Source organism: Seriola aureovittata, chromosome 13, assembly GCF_021018895.1.
Source record: "Seriola aureovittata isolate HTS-2021-v1 ecotype China chromosome 13, ASM2101889v1, whole genome shotgun sequence".
NCBI lineage: Eukaryota > Metazoa > Chordata > Actinopteri > Carangiformes > Carangidae > Seriola > Seriola aureovittata.
The window spans coordinates 7,968,402-7,986,812 of NC_079376.1; the positions used below are offsets into that span (position 1 = coordinate 7,968,402).

The window sequence follows — 18,411 nt, forward strand, 5'->3', positions numbered from 1 at the left end:
GATGAGGCTGGGAAGAACATGAGGCCCAATAAGCACCACAGCCTGTTGGAGGAGGACACTGTGTCCATTCAGTGGAGCACATGCTGTCAGAGCGGCTGAGTCATAGAGGGAAGTGCTTTGGTTTCACACACTTAGAAACTTGCAAAATTCTGATGCACACATAGATGTAGAGAGTTTCAGCTCACTGCACCCAGTATGCATGCATATACTGTACATTCAGATAAAAACACATGGGAGATTGTTAATTCAAAAGATATCAGCAGCAGTAGGTTTATAGCCAAACTGAGAGTAACCAAGTACATTTACTCACAAACTGCTTAAAGTGGCTATAATCAGTCCTTTTATATCAACAATGGCTGACGATTGCAAAATGCGAGTAGGCATCGTTTGAAGATACAAACTTGTTTCCTTGTAACAATAGCACAGTGGAATCTTTTTGGTTAAAGATTTGAGTCACACAGATTCACACGCTGTTTCTTTCTTTTCTCTCTCAGATACCCAGGTTTTTCCAGGGTCACCGCCTGCACCCTTTATCTCTGCTTGCCTTTGATGCTCCCATTACGTCACACTCCATACAAGTTTCCTGAGATCTGAGTCAAACGGGGAAACATCGGAGCATCTGCGCTTTGTTGTGGTTGCCGGGGGTGATTAATCGTCTGTGGATTAATTCTTTATCCCCACATCAGAGGTAGAAGTTTTGTTTAGTCCTACACTGTAAGTAGTTTTGCTCTCAATCAGGACTTCAGTAATACATTCGTAATCAGGAAGACTTGATGATCCTTGACATGTTGATGCAAACTATGTTGTGTTTCGACCTAAAATTAGATATTGTGAAGGTCACATCATACCTGAAATGATTCTTTAAAAGACGGGTGCCTTTTCCCTATGTCCTGTTTTTTCACAGGATATGATATACAAGTTACAAATTGCATATGTAGTTCATATGACAACACTGTACGCTTTCAAGCTTCATCATTTCCCTCAGTCGCCCTGAACATCACCATCACTCAATTCACTGACATGCTAGTGAAGTCATTTACCTTGCATCACATCATCTTGTAGGCGCTGTCTCTCTTTCATCATGTTGTTGTCATCTGCTGAGTTATACTAAGCTTGTTTGAACATGCTTACTACTACATGTGCAGCCAATTGGATGTGCAAACACACCTGCTTGGCTTCTTGCATGATGGTACTTGGACGAGATGAGTGAATGCTGTGTGTGAGTGGTGTGATAGGGAGTGATGTCATAATGACTGGCAGGAAGATTTTCTGAGCTTTCCAACTGTCGAAATGCGAAATGGTCTGGCTAAAAAGCTGCTGCTAGAGTGCTACAGTCCATCTCTCAGGTCTTTGCACTTTCCTGTGTGTCATAGAGCTGGTTTTTAAAATATTACTGTTGGTTCATTAAATACTGTAAGGTGTAAATACATTCCTGATCTGCTGCTACATTATGAATGATCCAGACTCCTCAGAAAATCTGGTACAGGTCTGGCTTCTTTGCTAGAGTGAAAACAAAACATGCACACTTTAACTGCACTGTATGCTTTAGTCTTCTGTTTATCCAGTCATTACAGTTCTAAAGAGAGGGAAGAGCATGTCCCATATTTGAACCAGCAACCCTTCAGTTATTTTTTTGCGCCCAGCGGCATGCCCAGTGTACTTTTCTTCCCATGGTTGCAAAATGTCACCTAAATATTCCAGCGCCTCTATGCAAGAAACCAGAGATGGCAGACAAGTCGAAGCAGTGTTTGGCTTGGATGGCTTTCAGTTGTGGCCCCTCAATCAAAACAATTACACTCACGTACATGCACACACACACACACACACACACACACACACACACACACACACACACACTTACACGATGCATGTGCAAACACTGTTGGCAGGGGTTAGTCCGGGACAGGGATTTGAATTGTCATGGGAAATGTCAGGGGTGGAAATTGGGCATCATCAAGAGTAAGACATGGCTGCACACGTTTTTCATAAAAAGGATCCCACGAAAACCAGTCAGATTGTACAAATTCAAAGCGGTCATTTAAACCTACTGGGCTACAGTAAACCATTGTCATTAAGGCCCATTTAATGCTGCGACCTGGCAGACGCTCAAGTATTTAGTAGGAAAAGAAAGGTCAAACAAATAAACACTGTGGTAAACTGTAATTTCCTTGGCAACTGGTAATTGTTTGTTGGGAGGGTTGTGTCCGCTGCTATAGCAACACTGAGTTCCTCAATAACAGGAAATGAAGAGGCTGCATGTTTCTGAGGATACAATGTGATCATTTCCTTTTAAAGATATGAAAGAAAATTCACCCTTGAGTCACTTGTAACTTACTTACTTGTGATGTTTGCTCTTAACATCACAAGTAAGTAAGTAGTAAGTTTTCTACTCATTGATAGGTAAATATAGGATAACTTCTACATAGGAGAAGAAATTGTTGATAAATCATATACATTAATAATATTATGTTTCAAATGTTATATGTTTGCATAGTATTTCTAAATGCTAGATAGGGGGGTTTAAAGCAAAGTGTCACCATGTATTGGGACATGGTATGGAATTCAAATTGCTTTTCTTTTTTTTTCATGAACTGACCATTTGTTGAACAACTATCCCATACAGTAGTTGTCCAATCATATCTTAGCAACCATAACTATGATTCAACAAACTCACATTCTGTGTCTCAATTAGCAAACTCCATATTGACAAGTCTGGCAACATGTAGTGCACTATAAATACCCGGATGGTGCACTGGCCAAACAGTAGAGTGTAAAACGACGAATACTTTTCATCCTTAACGGTCGCCATCTTGGCTATTTTCAAACTTGTGAAAACGGTGCTAGAAGAAGGAGAACACAGCATCCGTCGGCCTAATTTCTATGTCGCATGAAACAGGGGGAACACACAGTGAAGTAAAACATTAATTTTGAAGTCAAGCTAGCACAGCAGCTGGCAGATATGTCGGAGGAGGGCAACAGGTGATCGTCATTTCCGGTGAGTGCCCAGCGACAGCGTTTGATTAGGGACAACACTTCCCTGTAGCGAATTCACGCACTACGTCAGTGAGCATTCTGTGTACCACACGTACTGACTGAAGTATCCGATTTGAGACACAGCAGTTGAGCAAGCGCTACCATAATTAGCTAGCTAGCTACATTCTGCTAGCAACAGTTGACATCTCGGGAAGACAAACCTGATGGTTGCCAGTTACAGATAAGCCTGATTTTGTCGATTTCTGTCTGAAATCAAGGACCCACCAAAACATCACTAAGAATTTGAAGTGGTAAATTTGAAATTTTTTTCTCTGTAAACTGTATCTGTGCAGTTATGAATTGGAAACCTTGACAGGCATAACAACAGAGGGACAGGGCTTACTGAATAGAGAATTTATTAACACGACATCCAGACAAAATCCAGGCTCTGAATGAAATTCAAGTGAAAATACAAAATAGTTTGACAGGAAATATTATCTGTCATAAATCCATGAATTAAAATTGGGATGTGTGCTCAAATAAAACAAGTAGCCTGCTGCTTGGATACATCAGATAATGTATTTTACCCATGAGTGCTTGTATATCATCAACATCTGGTTTTGACAGTGCAGTAGTTAGCCTCACAGTTTCCCCCTGAGTCTCATTCTGTGCCTTAAGATTTGTTGCACATACTTGCCTATTCATTGCACTGTAACCTGCTTCACATAATGTGTTTTCTGACAGAGAAAGAAACGTCATATTTCACTCCGAACTATGCAAGTGTGTTTTCTGGTTTGCAGCAATAGCAGCTCCATGTTTAGGTCTCTCTCACACAGTCTGATATTCTGCTCGTTCATATACAGGTCCCGGTGATGATGCTCCTTGTCAGCGTGCTCGTGTCAACCTGGAACAGTTTGCGATGCTACAGCTGTGAGAGCTGTGGTGACAGATCCCCACCTGTCACGAGACACATCATCTGGTCTTCACTCAGCCTAAGGTACAACAACAACAACAACTCCAAACCTGTTTCTTTTCTCTCATTTTAGAACCACACTTTTACAATATCGCCTCATATTTGCTGTCAAAAGCAGCTTTGCTGGAACTCATTAAATGAATGGCAACTCGCAGAAAGGCATGCTGGATCAAATTAAGGAGTGTTTTGTTTTTCTAAAAAAGCATGACTACAATTTTCCACAATCAGACTATTACTTTATATAAAACAGTGCCGGGACTGAAGGTGGGATTTTATTTTGAATTAAAGCATAACAGAGATCAGTTGAGGCTGATTAAGACCCACATGTTTTAATGGCTTTCAGTGGTATTCTTGTTTTTGCAGCACTGATTCTAAGTGTTTCCTGCTGAATTCTGCAAACTGCTTACTTAACATGCCTTTCTCTTTTTATTTTATTTATTTATTTAATTCTTTTTTCTTTTTCTTTTTGTTACTACTTTTCTGATTGCAACTCAGTGCAATGCTTTTCGAAGTGCAAATGAATGATTAATGAATAAGCAAATAGCAGAAATATGTCCAGCACTGTTGATTAAATATTTACACTTTGTTTGGCTTCGAATAGTTTCCTCCTCTATTTCAATAAGTGATCAAAAGACACAATCCCTCTTTTGTTCGCTGGCCTCCACAACTTCTACTGGCTACAATCAGTAAATCAAGTTCTCTTCTCTGCAGCCTTAAAAGCGTCTCCCATTCACTGAAGCCAGAACAGCCTTCCTCCAAAAACCTCCATCCTCTTCTCAGATCAAACCACTTTTCACTGAAAGGTGTCAAATATCTCTTGACCACAGCCCTATAATTTAGCACCTGCTGACAGTCTCTCAGTTGTTCATGACTTCCCCTCTGGTACCTCCAAAACTCTGAATGTGTTAAGATTTCTGCTCATTAGAGCGTAATTTTTGGCTGTGATGCCAACCCACACTGCTTTATTTCAGCACCATTGGGACCATTAGAGGTAAGAGAAGGTGCGCAGAGAGATTTTTATATATTTTTGGAACATAAATGGCAACACATTAATGCAAACATGGGATTTGCAGTTGCTAGATCAGGACTCATTTGTCAGTTTTTAGGAACTCAGTGGGTCTCGTGTCACCTCATTGTAGACTTGGCAAACAGTCAGAACAATCACAAGTCTAAAAAGCATTTCCCACTGTGCGGCTACAAGCCTGCTTTCTTTTCTATTTCTTGGCCTTTTTAAAATTTACAGTAGATGGCCACATGGTTCACTACATCACCAGGCTTGACTTGGACAAAGGATGGCTCATAAATCCGCTTTGTGCGACACAATTTCTTCATCCAAGATCTGTTACGATGCCAAATTGGCCTCCAAGGCTGGAATTCAGGACTAGACTCTGTGGAGAAAAGTCAGATTTTTGGATGTTTCTGCCATGGTGACCAAAGCACCTTAATAATATTTATAGGAGGACATCAGGCTTCTGTTTAAATGACTGCTGTCCTCAAGGTTTTTGTTGGTTTGTGTTGTGGTTTTTCTGTCGACTGTGAAAGATCTTGGCTATCCAGGCTCTCTGCATTTAAATGGATAGTTCTGGGGAAATGATTTGCTAAATTACATGCCTACTGTGACGGACTGAACGTTCTTGAACAACACCCCGTTGCTGCCTCACCTGCAAGTACTCCTCTAATTAGTGTAGTCTACAGGGAAGAGAAAGCCCAGGCAGTCAGCTCTGGTGTTGCTAGACAGATGAGTGGCCAGAGAGAGGTATATTGTGGTTTTATGTGAGTTTGACATATTTTAGCTTCATGTTTTTTTAAGGTATTTTTTTTTTAAATCTCTACTGCAGGATACCAGCAATGGGTTAAATGCCTCCTATTGAATTTATGTGGATGTTAAGTACGTCAACTTTACTCTGCTCATATTGTAGGCCACTGCAATTTTGCTTGTATTGACTTCTTTTTATGTGACATTGTGTATTTATTGCCAACATTCAACAAACTTGGAACAAACTTTAGTTTTGCTGTGTGGCACAGGGTTTAACCACAGCTTGTTTACTTGTTACAAGCTTTCATTATACTGGATTGATTTTATGATCTTATGCCAGTCGATGCAAGTTGTTTTCATAAACACGTTTGATATTTGCAACTGACAGCAGTGACCGATGATGTTGTGTAGTCAGTGGGAGACATACCAGTAAATAAACAGATTTACCTGAAGTTGCTCCACAGGGATCTCACCCAAACTCTGCACTTTTATACCAGTTTTTGTTTTTTATAGTGGCCTATTCAGCTTAAATTGCACTGCATTCTGTTCCTGAAGTAGGAAACTTAATTCAAAATCCCATTGACATTTGTAGCTCCACCAATGACTGAAAATCCAGCCTTGGAATAGAGCTTTTCTCAACAGTATGTTGTTGGATTTCTGCATTTGTTTAGATAAGGACAGTTGTTTTAAAACAAAAACAAAAAACAAAAAAAAACGATCTAATATTATCGTTTATTAAATATTTATGCTTTTAGTGGCCTTTCATGAACAGTTTCCTATAAGTCCTAGATATTCACAGGCTAAACGTCACGGCTCGTGGGTCCATGAGTCAGTGAGGAGTCGTGATTAGTTCAGATATGTCAGTAATAAGAGCAGGACTGAGGGCAACAAATAGTTCTTTGACATTTTTACACAGCAGAGATAACAGTGAAAAAGTTGAAGAGTTAGAAAACAAGAAGAGAGTGTTGGTTAGTTTAATGGATATGAGGGAAACCAAGTTATAATGACACAAGTAGCTGCTGTGCTTTTTTTCAGTGTGCACAAGATAAATGTTAGTATGTACATTTTTCTTTTAATCAATCAATTTCAATTTCTTATAGCAACAGTTGTAGTGTATGCTGATCTCCAGGAACACACTTATTTTTTATTTTTTTATTTTTTCAGTAAGAAGGATAAAGGAAATGTTAAATGTTAGACTGCATTGAGTTACAGAAGCTAGTGAAACAGAGGCTGGTCTGGACCTGACAACATGAATTTGACTTTCTGCAAACCATGCAAGCTGCTGGTTGCTGTCCATGTTTGTTTTGGTACGAGAACAACCAACAATTGTCATTCTCACAGGAGATTTGTGGGGTTGTCTACTGTCAGAACTCCGTTGGATAATGACCAGTCATTCAGTGTGTTGTCTGGTGTATTTACTCAGTTGTAAGGATCTGACCGTCAAATACTAAAATCTGGTGAGTGAAAAGGAAACAGTCTATGTGGTTTGTCCATTCTTTGTCCTGGTTTGTCCGTTCTTTTGTCACAAGTGAATAAAATGTTTCCCAAAATGTCTAATTAGCGGAGTTTCTCAGGGGTAGGTGAGAACTGGAGAAAGTAATGGTTTACTTCACTGTAAGCAGGAATAACCACACACGCAGATCTCCAGAGTAGGTCTGGAACTTGCTCTTGCAGAAACCCACCAATCCAAGCGGCTTTCCTCATCCACCACTCCCAACAGGCAATTTTCATCACGCGGCGGTTTTCTTTTTCTTTCTTTTTTTTTTGATTCTTTTAAAAGCTTCATGCCTGGTTTCAATCTCAGCTGAAACTGCACTTGAACACTGCAAGTAATCATGGACCGAACTGCTTTGAATGGCTATTTTTATCCTCTAAATGCCACATAAACCCCACTTCAGATCAATCACCGGACTAATGATTCACGAAGTGCCCGAAATTACATGCCTGTGCTCTCCTTCTCCTCGTAAGTCATGGTCAAGAGAGGCGGCGGGAACGGTGACCAATGACAGACCATAGATTTTAGCCGGGCTCACGTTGTGGTCGATCAATAACCAAGGTAGTTTGCATGATAAAAAAGTTACAGTGTTATGCTTTGTTAAGTTCTGAGTGTTGTGGAAATACAGTTTACATAACATTCAGTAGGATGGATGTATTTATAACCATCGAGATAAAGTCGATGTCATGAATCTTTTTGTTTTGACTCTGATAGTCAGAAGAAATTTGAAGCAGCATGAATCTAATGAGCCAGCTGTGTGTGCAGAAACACACATTATTAAAGCTGCTAATGACACTGAAAACTTTCACCCTGAAGGAATGCTTAGTAGATTTTCTAAATTCTCATGTTTGACGTGTCTAACAGGCCTATTATCCGCTCTGTCACACTTTCCCATGTGTCATTTTTAGAGTATTAGTGGGGCAAAATGACTGAATGCCGGTATTTGGAAAATAACCACTGTACAGTATGCTCTCTGCAACTGGAGAGTTCATTGAGTGAATGGGACAAAAAAAACAAACAGATCTCATGATATTTATGCCTCATTGTTGCTGGAAAACCAATTAGTCTTTCCCTCGGACAGAATCGGTGAATGCCAGTGAACGTCGAGTTGCAGTCAGAGAGCCATTAATCAACCGGTGCGCATGTCTGTTTGTCTGTCTTTCCATGAAGTTGGTTCAGCAACTGAGAAATATTGGACTGTAGACTGCTGGCAAATGCTGGAGGTATGTGACTGTCCAAATGCAGGGTAAAGCTTTGCATTATATAAAAAGATGACCTTCAGATTTGCTTTAATTGTCCCCTGTGCACCTAATGTGGCAGTTTTTATGTAACTGTAATCCCAATGAACTGCACAGTTTCAAAGAATTTATGGAAACTTTTATGGACGCTCTAACCTTGTTTGCTGTTGCTGCTGACATTTAATTCCCCAAATTTGGCAGGTGGCCCCCTTTTCTGTCTTCTGTAATATAAATCGTGTGATTTTAATGCAGTAACTTGAAAAGGATCATAGTTTTATGTACAAAGTTCTACATCAAACACCGTTTCTGTTTACTTTGGCATGAAGGCTCACATCTGCAGCTTTCAGTGCATACGCCGACCAGCGAGGCTCACCTCCAAAAAACCAGGAAACCATTCTCTCCTGTGACTCGACTTCATTCAGCTCCATCTCGATAAACTGGTGCTGTAGATTTTGTGATTACCGTGTGTGATGTGGTCCACTTCTGGCAGCTCAGCGAGGCTCTACTGTGAGCTATCTCTCACCGAGGGATCTGGACATTGCATTGAGCGGAACACCAGATACCGAGATGTGTTTTTGAAGTGTGTGTGTGTGTTGATGTAAATGGATTCTGACAAAGCTTAACATGCAAATGGATCCGCTTTGGTGTGTTTTTGACCTTTAATTGTCCAGGGGAAGTTTGTCATTGTGTCATGACATAATCGTACATACTCGCATGTGGGTGCTCTTTTTTTATCTTGAGCTGCTGCAGTGGAGGGATTGGCACAATGGCACAATGACACAATGCCTTGCTTAAGGGCACATTGTTTAGTATTGTTGTCATTTTCCTGTCCAGTGTTTCCAGTGAGAATTGGGACTTACTGGCCACTTTTAGATTGCAGTTTTCGTCCTTGTTAAAACAAAACAGCTTACAAAGCGCACAAGTATTGTAACATGATAACATCACAGCTCCCATTCGTAACACTTTCTACAACTTCAAGCTTCCCATTAGGGGTAACTTCTCCTAACTCAAGATGCCTGAAAAAAGGCGTCTTACATTTGCCCTCGATGGCTAAAGCTGCATTTCCCAGGCACAGCGTCAGCATCCTCATCAGTTGTTGATCCATGTAGAAGACTTATAAGTAAGCGAACAGCTTTGGTTTTGTATTGCAGTATAGAGCTAGTTAGTGCTAGTAATTATATGTATGGTAATCCATTCCTTCCCACTTTGACGTCGTAATTTTGGTTTGTTAAGTCTAAAAATAAAGACACCACTCTCTAAATTCAATATGTACCAAGTTCTATTTTGCTATTTTATTACAGCACTTCACTTCCCACACCTCAGCATGTAGAGAAAAACCAAAGCTTGGCAGCCTTGAAAATGTCATGCTGTTTCCCAGATACAACACACAGTAAACAACATATAAAACATGCAAATATATAATCTGACAATTTAAGGGGAACTGATGAGCCGTGCTCATCTCTAAAAGATGGGGGTTTTTTCGGGCAAACCACTTTCTTTCCAGTTGGATGTAATCATAAAAATCTAGTGGTTTTACTTGATACATTTCTTCTTGGACCAAATCAAATAAAGGTTCCTGTGGCAGGGGGATTTTTCAGCCACATTTCTGGCAATACTACCAAGCTTGTCCAACCGCAGACCAGTGAATCATCAAGCACTAATAACATGTTATTTCTATAAGATGTATGATTCTTCAGACATGTTTGGATCTGGAGCAGGATGCATTTGTGTCTGATATTTTGAAATTGTAATTTCCGCCTGAAGATATGGTTTAACATTGAGGACGCTTTCCAAGTCATACAAAAAGTTGTGTTAAGAATAATCTGGAATGCAGCTCGTCTGAGAAACCCAGGTCTCCTTGGCTACCGCCTCCCCATAACACAAACAGGCTTCGATTCCCCCGCCAGCCAAATAAAAGGCAAATGCAGAGAAAATGTTTTCCCAAGTGATAGGCTCTGGAGGGTCCCTGTGGTGGGCTTTCACTATGTGGGAACACTCTGTGACCGCTGAAGAAGTCTGTGAAATAATATCAGAGCAACAGCTGGGGTCTTTGCAGGCTAAGTGTGCAGAATTCAGATCCTGTCAGTGTCTGCTTTTTAGAGATTTGCTCTGGTTTATGTTCCATCTATTGTCTTGTATTTGCAGTTAGCCTGGCACAGTGTGCAGATGTAAAAGAGCAGACTTCCAAAGTCTAATTTCAACTTATAGTCTGAATATAAAATAATATAAAAGCGGACATATTTAAGCTTCTGTAAATCAATGCAATCTTTCATTCGTTTCATTTCTTAGAGTTTACTTTCCGTATTATAAGACAAATTGGTATCGACCACAGCTGTTGCTGTTAGAAATTCAAACTTCCCTTGCGACAAACTGTGCCAGTATGGGATTTAATCAGTATTATCGATCAGCCACGCAGGATCATGAAAAGTGTATGCCTGTTTAATTATTTTCTTTCTCCGGAAATCCAATCCAAAGCTATCAGTCTGCTCCTCTATCAGAGTCCCAAACTGAAACTCAACATGCATGTTTAACAAGTTTTAGCAGTATTCACCAAACAGCCTTAAACACACAGTAACTGTCTGATCTTAAAATTGTTGTTTATTCTTGCAACTTCAGTGTAAAAACATCTACAGGTTTCATAAAATCCAGAGCTCTGATCAGATCACTGGAGCAAATGGCTAATTCTGCTCTCTGAGCTAACAGACAGGTTTAATATAATACTAATATGACGAACATTTTCCATTCATTACTTTTGAGATACAGTTTTGGGTACAAAAACAACTTTTCATGTTGATCTCCTGATAAGCTCTGTCATTTTAGATTGTTCTTTACCCCCGTCTCTGCACACGCATCTCAGGGATGACATCACTCAGACACACGTCAACAGAAAGAAAGGCGGGGCGCTAGCTAGCATCAGCTGTCTCTCTTTCATGGGTCCAGTTGAGCCCATAGACTTTACATTAGGCGACATCACACACTTGTATTTTACAAAATGTATTTTCTAAGCTCTGAGAATTTCGGTATACAAAATGTTATAATGCTGTTTGAGGGGTTCCGTCAGAAGGTTTACAGATGGTGGTGGTCTATGGGGAAAGTGCTATTTCTGTTGCAGTACTGTGAATGGCCACTGGGACAAATAAGAAGTAAGGTTGAGTGCTGGTGCCGTGTCCAGCTTTCGTTGTAAATCCAAAAAACAACACTGTGAAAACTCACAGCAATGGATAGTCCTGTAACCTCAGCACTAAGGAGTAACGTACAGAGCGCTCAAATCGAAGACAACAGCAAAAAGTAATGACTAAAAAAATCTGTCTGTTGGATCAATCAAATTACAGAACCAACTTCGTCAGCCGGAGCCAAAAATTCACAGCTCCTGAAGATCACTTATGTCGTCACTCCTGTGTCTAGAGACAGGAGTCTAGCTTGAGCGTTCGTCAACCTTTGTAACCTTTTTTTTTCTTGTCCTCTGTCATTATTGTCTCTCTACCTATCATCTCTGCTCATTGACATTCCAGTCATTGCTCATCCTCCTCCACAAGTGACTACAAAACTCCTCGCAGGGCTTTAGCTCGGTGCCCCTCCTCGCTCGTTTTCCATCTCAGCCTGGCAGCGTGCACACTGGCTCCATTGTAAAGTTTACCGGATATTCGACAATGAGGGAAGCTGCTGTGACCTCAGCGGGTGCGGCCTTGTGTGCAGGCAAACACCCTCACTGACTGACATATAGGAATCCTACTGTATGAATGAAAGACATGTAAACTGAAAATATGAAATGTAAGGGAAGTCTAGGAACTACCAGAAAAATTAGAAGTAAATTCAACACTTTAACAGCTACTTGTTTGCCTTCTTGTCCCTCTGGTGCATCTGATTACCATTTTCTAAGCATGTTTGTGTGCACAGTGGCTCCATGCCCAGTATTAGGTCATTGTTTTTATATCTGAGCTCAATTAAAGGTAAGAATTAGATGGAGTTACTCATAGCTGCTGCTACATTCACAGACATTCAATCATGCATATTTCAGGATTACTTAATGGACGTCTTTCTCACCAAATGGACAGTTTCTCATCAGTTTACAAAGGTTGAAAGTCATCATCTGGTGTTTTGTGGATCAAAGGTAGAACTGTTTATTGCAGTTGCATCATATTCATCATCGGTTTGGTGCACACGATCACATGTCTGCAACATTAGAGTTAATGTGGAGTTGTGTTTGTGTTCACTTTAGTCCAATATTCACTCTCCTTTTAGCTTAGTTTTCCCAAGGGAAATATTAGGTGTTTCAGCTGCTAATTGCTGGTGATAAATGTTCACTAAGTAGTTGCTGTGTACTAGTTGTTGTTGGTGCTGAGCAGGTAGGATTTTTAGAGCTTGCAGTTGTCTTGATGAAAGCAGACATATTTTCTTCCCCGTTGCTCAGCCCCTTCTCTTTTCAATGAACATTTCATAAAAGGATGACGCACAAACGGATCTGAGTGCAGCAGCCCACCTACAACCCTTGGATTAAATCCCACCCGAACTTTCTGTCCCGTCTCTCCTCTGCTCCACACTGTCTCAGCTTTCCAACTGGCTTTACAGAATCAGAAAAAAAACGCTAAAAGTTGAATGGACTGCCAACTTTCCTTTTTAAAAACATCGCAACAGAGGCCACTAAAATTTCCATATTAATTCTGTGTTCTTTTATTATTACCACCATTGATCTGTGGCTCTGACGTTGAATAACTCTCCTATAAATCCTGTAGATATGCATTCTGATTTTTAAGAGCGCACAGGGCAAACCTGCAAATAAGGAGCAGAAAAACAGGAAAGGGTGACAAGAGGGAAAAGAGACGTGATAATGAGGAACCTACTGTTCCATGTGATCAGTTTAACAGCTGCTTCCCGGCCGTCTGAAGGGTGTGGCTGAGCATTATGTAACCGATCTGACATCAGTAAACACACAAAATCACATTTTCAGAAGGGAGAATGTGCTATTCACATGGCTTTAGTGCTTCTCTTTGCTTTAGACATTGCAGAGAGGGCAGACAGGAAGGTCAAAGAGGGGAGTGTTACATGAGCTTCTGGCAAGGATGACATGTAACTTCAGCCAGAGCTTCAAAAGCATCCTTCTGACATCATGACAAACTTTTTCTCATGTTTTTGCAATCTCGCTTTTAGTTTTTCTCCTCACCGTTTTTAATGACCAGATAATTGGCACCATAAAAGCCGTGCAGATTTGCCACCAAAGAGGCCGTCTTTTTATACCTCGTTAACTTATCTATGATATGATTTAGTTACATCAACCAAGGCTGAGCCAAAAACAAAGCTTATCCTCATTGTTTTCGCTGCTAACCTCCAATTAACCCCTTCTATGTTGCGTCGCAGATACTGTAGGTGCGAGATAACCTGGAACGGCAGCTGGTGTCTTACCAATATCTCTGCAAAGTCTAGCTCCCTTTACCAAAAGCACGATAAAAATCCCTTCATTGTCGGGCGGGCAGGCCCTGAGGGACCTGTGGGAGAGAGGAATACAGAGGAATCAGAGCGTAGGAGACGAGAGGGAGGGGTGGAAGGTCTTGGCGTCGGGCCCGGACAGCGGCAGCTTGCCATAGTTTTCATGTCTCTCCGCTGCTGCTCTTGTCAATGTGAAACAGCAGACAGCCCACCTGTGCTGAGTGATTGTTCATGTGGGGTAGCAAGAGGAGCAAGAGTTTGGGCCATCGGGGTAGCAGGGAGGTTCTGGGGTTCAAAAAAGGAGGGTTTTAAAAAGAGCTGCAACATCCTCGTCACATTTCAAGTGCGAGTCTATCTGGCCGTGTTGTGTTGAGGCGGGCCCCGAGCCGTTGCAGCCGCAGGGAGGATGTTATGAGCAGCAGGAGGGAGAGGCTGACTGGCTGTGATTAAACTCTCACATCTGCTTCTTCTCTGATAATATCACAGACTCTCTATACAGATAACTACCACATAAGACAAGTAGAAAAGTTACATTTTTGTAGTGAGACGACATCTGTGGGTTTGGAAAACCATCATGCACAGTGGAAGGATGTGGATACAGATGGCATTGTCAGTGTGACGAGGAGGACAATGCTTGTAAAGCCCCTGACGCCTTTTACTAATGTGCAGGATCTGATGTAACTGTACTGTTAAACCATATTGAGTCCTTATGCGATAACCAGGCACATGTGTGACTTGAGTTATTAAGCGGGCACCTCCCCATCAGATATTGTTGCTGAATTAGACACTTGGCTGGATCGAAGGCTATTGGAAAAACCATAACCATAACTCCCATTCAAATTTCCTATGATTACCTAGTCTAATATAATCACTGCAGATGAAGTCTAATTACCAAAAGGCGCCTCAGTAATTTATACAGCCTGCTGAACTGACTGGGAAACAAAGCAGTGATTCTCAGACAATCTGTCACCCACCTGACTGGGCTGAAGTTAATCTAGCATGGGTGAGATCCAGAGTACACAGAGCTCTGTTACAGCTGCTTTACAGCATCATGATCAGACTGACACCTGAGGAATTAGATGTTATAAAAATGTTATGATGTACCACACCCGATGCCTTGTAGCATAGTTGCACAATTAACAGATTGCTGATAGAGAATACATCAGCTCTTTGCAATAGGAGATGGGATCTCTCACAAACACAATATTTTCAAGTTGGAACAGTTGTGGTGATTCCTTTGACAGATCTGTCTGTGCAGGAAAGTCAATTTCAAAAAAGGTGACGCCATGTATTTCTATGCAGCAATCGAGATTCAGCAATATCTAAATCAAAATGTACTGACAAATGTAATGTTGCTCGTGTTGCCAGTTTTTGTGTGACATGCTGCATTTGTGTCATTTCATAGTTATATTAATTATAATGCTAGTTCGATATGTACTGGGCCTGCAATGGCACATGCTGGCACTCTAAAAAGAAAGAGCCACACAAGGCACTTAAAAGTCCTTTTTATATGTTACCAAACTAACTGCCAGCCATATAAATGGAAGCATTACAACCTTAAATAGTGTATAAAAACTCATTTGGGTACTGTGTGATTAAAGTTTAACTTGCTTTGAAGTTTTCCTCTCTGCTTGCTGTGGCTGCTCGTTACTGAGGCCAAAATCCATACAAACCTGTATACTCGATTTGGCTGCTGCTGATACCAGCTGTCACGCAGACACCATTGACACTTCCTGTACACACTGAACTGCAGCCCGTTCACTGAAGAATGCTGAAAATGCCGCTTGGGTACTTTGGGGCTCGTCAGATTTGTTCATGTACCAGAAGTAGCCTGTAGATCCTGATTCCTGCTGTTATACGTTTTGATTTAAATACTTTTATTTTCCCCAGGTTACTTATTTCTGCTCCCGTCTTGAAACAACATACATAGCAGAGTATCAATACTTGATAAACTAGATACATTTCGAGGTCCGGACCCAGGAACACTAATGCAACATAACAGTTGAACCTCCTGACACTATTTACAAATGAGAAACTCTGATATAGAAGTGCCTAAAAACAAATATGCTCATCTCACATCAGCCAGAGACCGTTTTTCACTGTAATAATTTAACCCAATTGTAATGTACATGAAGTTATATTGTCACGTATTTTAATCCTCAGGCAACCAACTCTATTATCATACTTCTTCTTGATCATTCGCATTGATCATGGGAATCTTTCTACCATCCCCCCATATGATGTGGACTTTGAGTAAATAATACCGGGGGATGTTTTTCCCACCAAACTCTAACTTTAATTGCTCCATATTTAGTCATGAATATTTAAGAATATCTAGAGATATGGATTTAATATTTGAAATGATTCGGGGCTTTAAGGTACCACCTCAACTCTGCAAACCGAACCCTTAAATGTTCCTTTGTAGTTTCTGCTATATCTTAGCTTTTTTATCTTCACAAAAAAAGCCAAACTTGAAAGCAAACCACTTTTGGTCATGGGACACTGCTGCTTTATGTTTACGGGATCAGACTGCTAGGGAAAGTGACAAAGGCATCCCCAGAGACTTGTCCCGATTCCATTAAAATGAGCCCTACACTCCCTCTCTTCCAGCGCTGCTGTTTTGGTCACTTTACTGAAGCATTCGGACATCTGTTCGATGGGTTGAGTCCATGGAACGTTCACAGCGTCAGTATGTAAGATCTATTTAGGGAATAACTGTAGATGGTGGAAATATTGTTTTATGATGTGAGACAAAGTCTCGCTCCCCTGAATGAAGAGGGAATGGTCCAGAGGGTAAGAGAGACCCGGAGAGGAATTGATATCCCATCACTGGAAACACAGTTATGAAAAATATAACATAAAAAGCAGATATTCATACCTGACACCACTGATGCAGAATCTCTTTATTCACTGAGTGTCACAGAGGACTGAATCTGAGGCTAGACCTCTTCTTCTAGTGTTAGCTTTAACATTGGTTTTTCTGAGAAGCTCTATGCTCCAGACTCAAACTTTTGATCTATCATAGCGAGTGCAGTCTGATTTTAGCAAAAATGCAAATGTCTTAAAATGCTAACATGCTCATAGTGACAATATGCGAACATTTAGCAGTCGTTTACCATGGCCACCATCTTAGTTTAGCATTTAGGCATACTAGCATGTGCTAATTAGCACTAATAAAAGTATACCAGAGGCTGAAGGGACTGCAATTAGTTTAAGCCCAAATAACAACTAAAGTATTTAGACATACAGGAAATTTGATCTGATGATGACGCCACACAAGAAGTCAGGGTATTACCAAAGTTATTACAAGTTGTCCTGTGGGAAATATAAACGTCTGTACAACTTTTCATGTGAATCCATCCAGTATTTATCAAAATATTTCTGTCTGGGCCAAAGTAGCTACATCACGTAGGGAGTAAGCCAGAAATGATTAAAATTATGTGTAACATAAGTATTGTGTTACTTTCTTGAGAGCCCTTGTGGAGTCTCAATTCCTAGCTTACTGTCCTGAAGGACAACATGGCATCGCACCAGCGACATGAAGAAAGATCCCACTTCTCTCCTTCCTTGCTTTCAGCTTCTGTAAACCAGTATTTCTAAAAACCTGTTACATTTTTCATGCATTTTTTGTACATATTATAACCTAAACGTGTACCTACTGCTGGACAGCATAATACAAATTCAACGCCTTGTCATCTTAACCAAGAAAAAACAAGCTTTGTGTTAGCCTTCTTTAGCCACTGGCACGCTAATGTTGTAGTGTGGAATGCTAACAAAGCTGTGTAAATACAATTTTGTTGAGTAATTGAATACTGAGTCAATAAGAAATTAATCCGCAACAATTTGGATAACTGATTAATCATTTTAGTAATTTCTTTATAGAAAAAACATCAACATTTTTGGTTCCAGTTCCCTAGATGAGAATATTTCCTCACTGTTTTACAACTGCAAAAGTAAGATAAGCAACCAAGTAACCAAGTAAGGAAAATAATCATTAGTTTCAGGAGGAGATCAAAAATTGAAAGAATTGAAAGGGTAGAAATGACTTGATAAACAATATAGGAGATGATCTTTCCACTTTCAGTGTAGAAACTAGAAACTAACTGGACCTGACTGAAACTGTAAACTCTTTAATCCTGGGACCAACACCTGCAGGTGGAGACAAACTGTATTCACTGTTAAGTCCTGTGTGTCTAATTTTATCTGAAACAGATGGTTTGACTTGGCTGTCTCCATCACAAGGACACAGTCGGTCCGAGGTGCGTGTAGGTCTGTCGTCACTGATCTGAAAACAATAAAGAATTCACATGTAGGCGGCCCTGTGGCTCCATATGATGACATCTGTTTTGTATCCAGGCAAAACACATACAGTACAGTTTCCCGGGCGCGGTCCAGTTCAACGGTAAAATGATGTTTCCATAGTGTTATTGAATGTGACCAAATGTGGGAAACGCGGTAGCTCACATTGCGATTTAGTGACTAAAATGATGACATAGCGTGCAACCGTGCAGCCTGCATGAGTGTGTGCGCATGCACCAGCAGGGCTACCATA

At 40.6% G+C, this 18,411-nt stretch overlaps 1 long non-coding RNA gene across 1 annotated transcript in view; it reads left to right on the plus strand.

Moving 5' to 3' along the window:
* The first annotated feature begins 2,755 nt into the window (after positions 1 to 2,755).
* The window catches only part of LOC130180248 (uncharacterized), a 41,454-nt gene continuing 25,798 nt past the window's right edge, over positions 2,756 to 18,411 (plus strand). The window contains exons 1-2 of the long non-coding RNA XR_008829379.1: positions 2,756 to 2,995; positions 3,837 to 3,970. This is a non-coding gene — a long non-coding RNA (uncharacterized LOC130180248). The remainder of the gene's footprint in view (positions 2,996 to 3,836; positions 3,971 to 18,411) is intronic.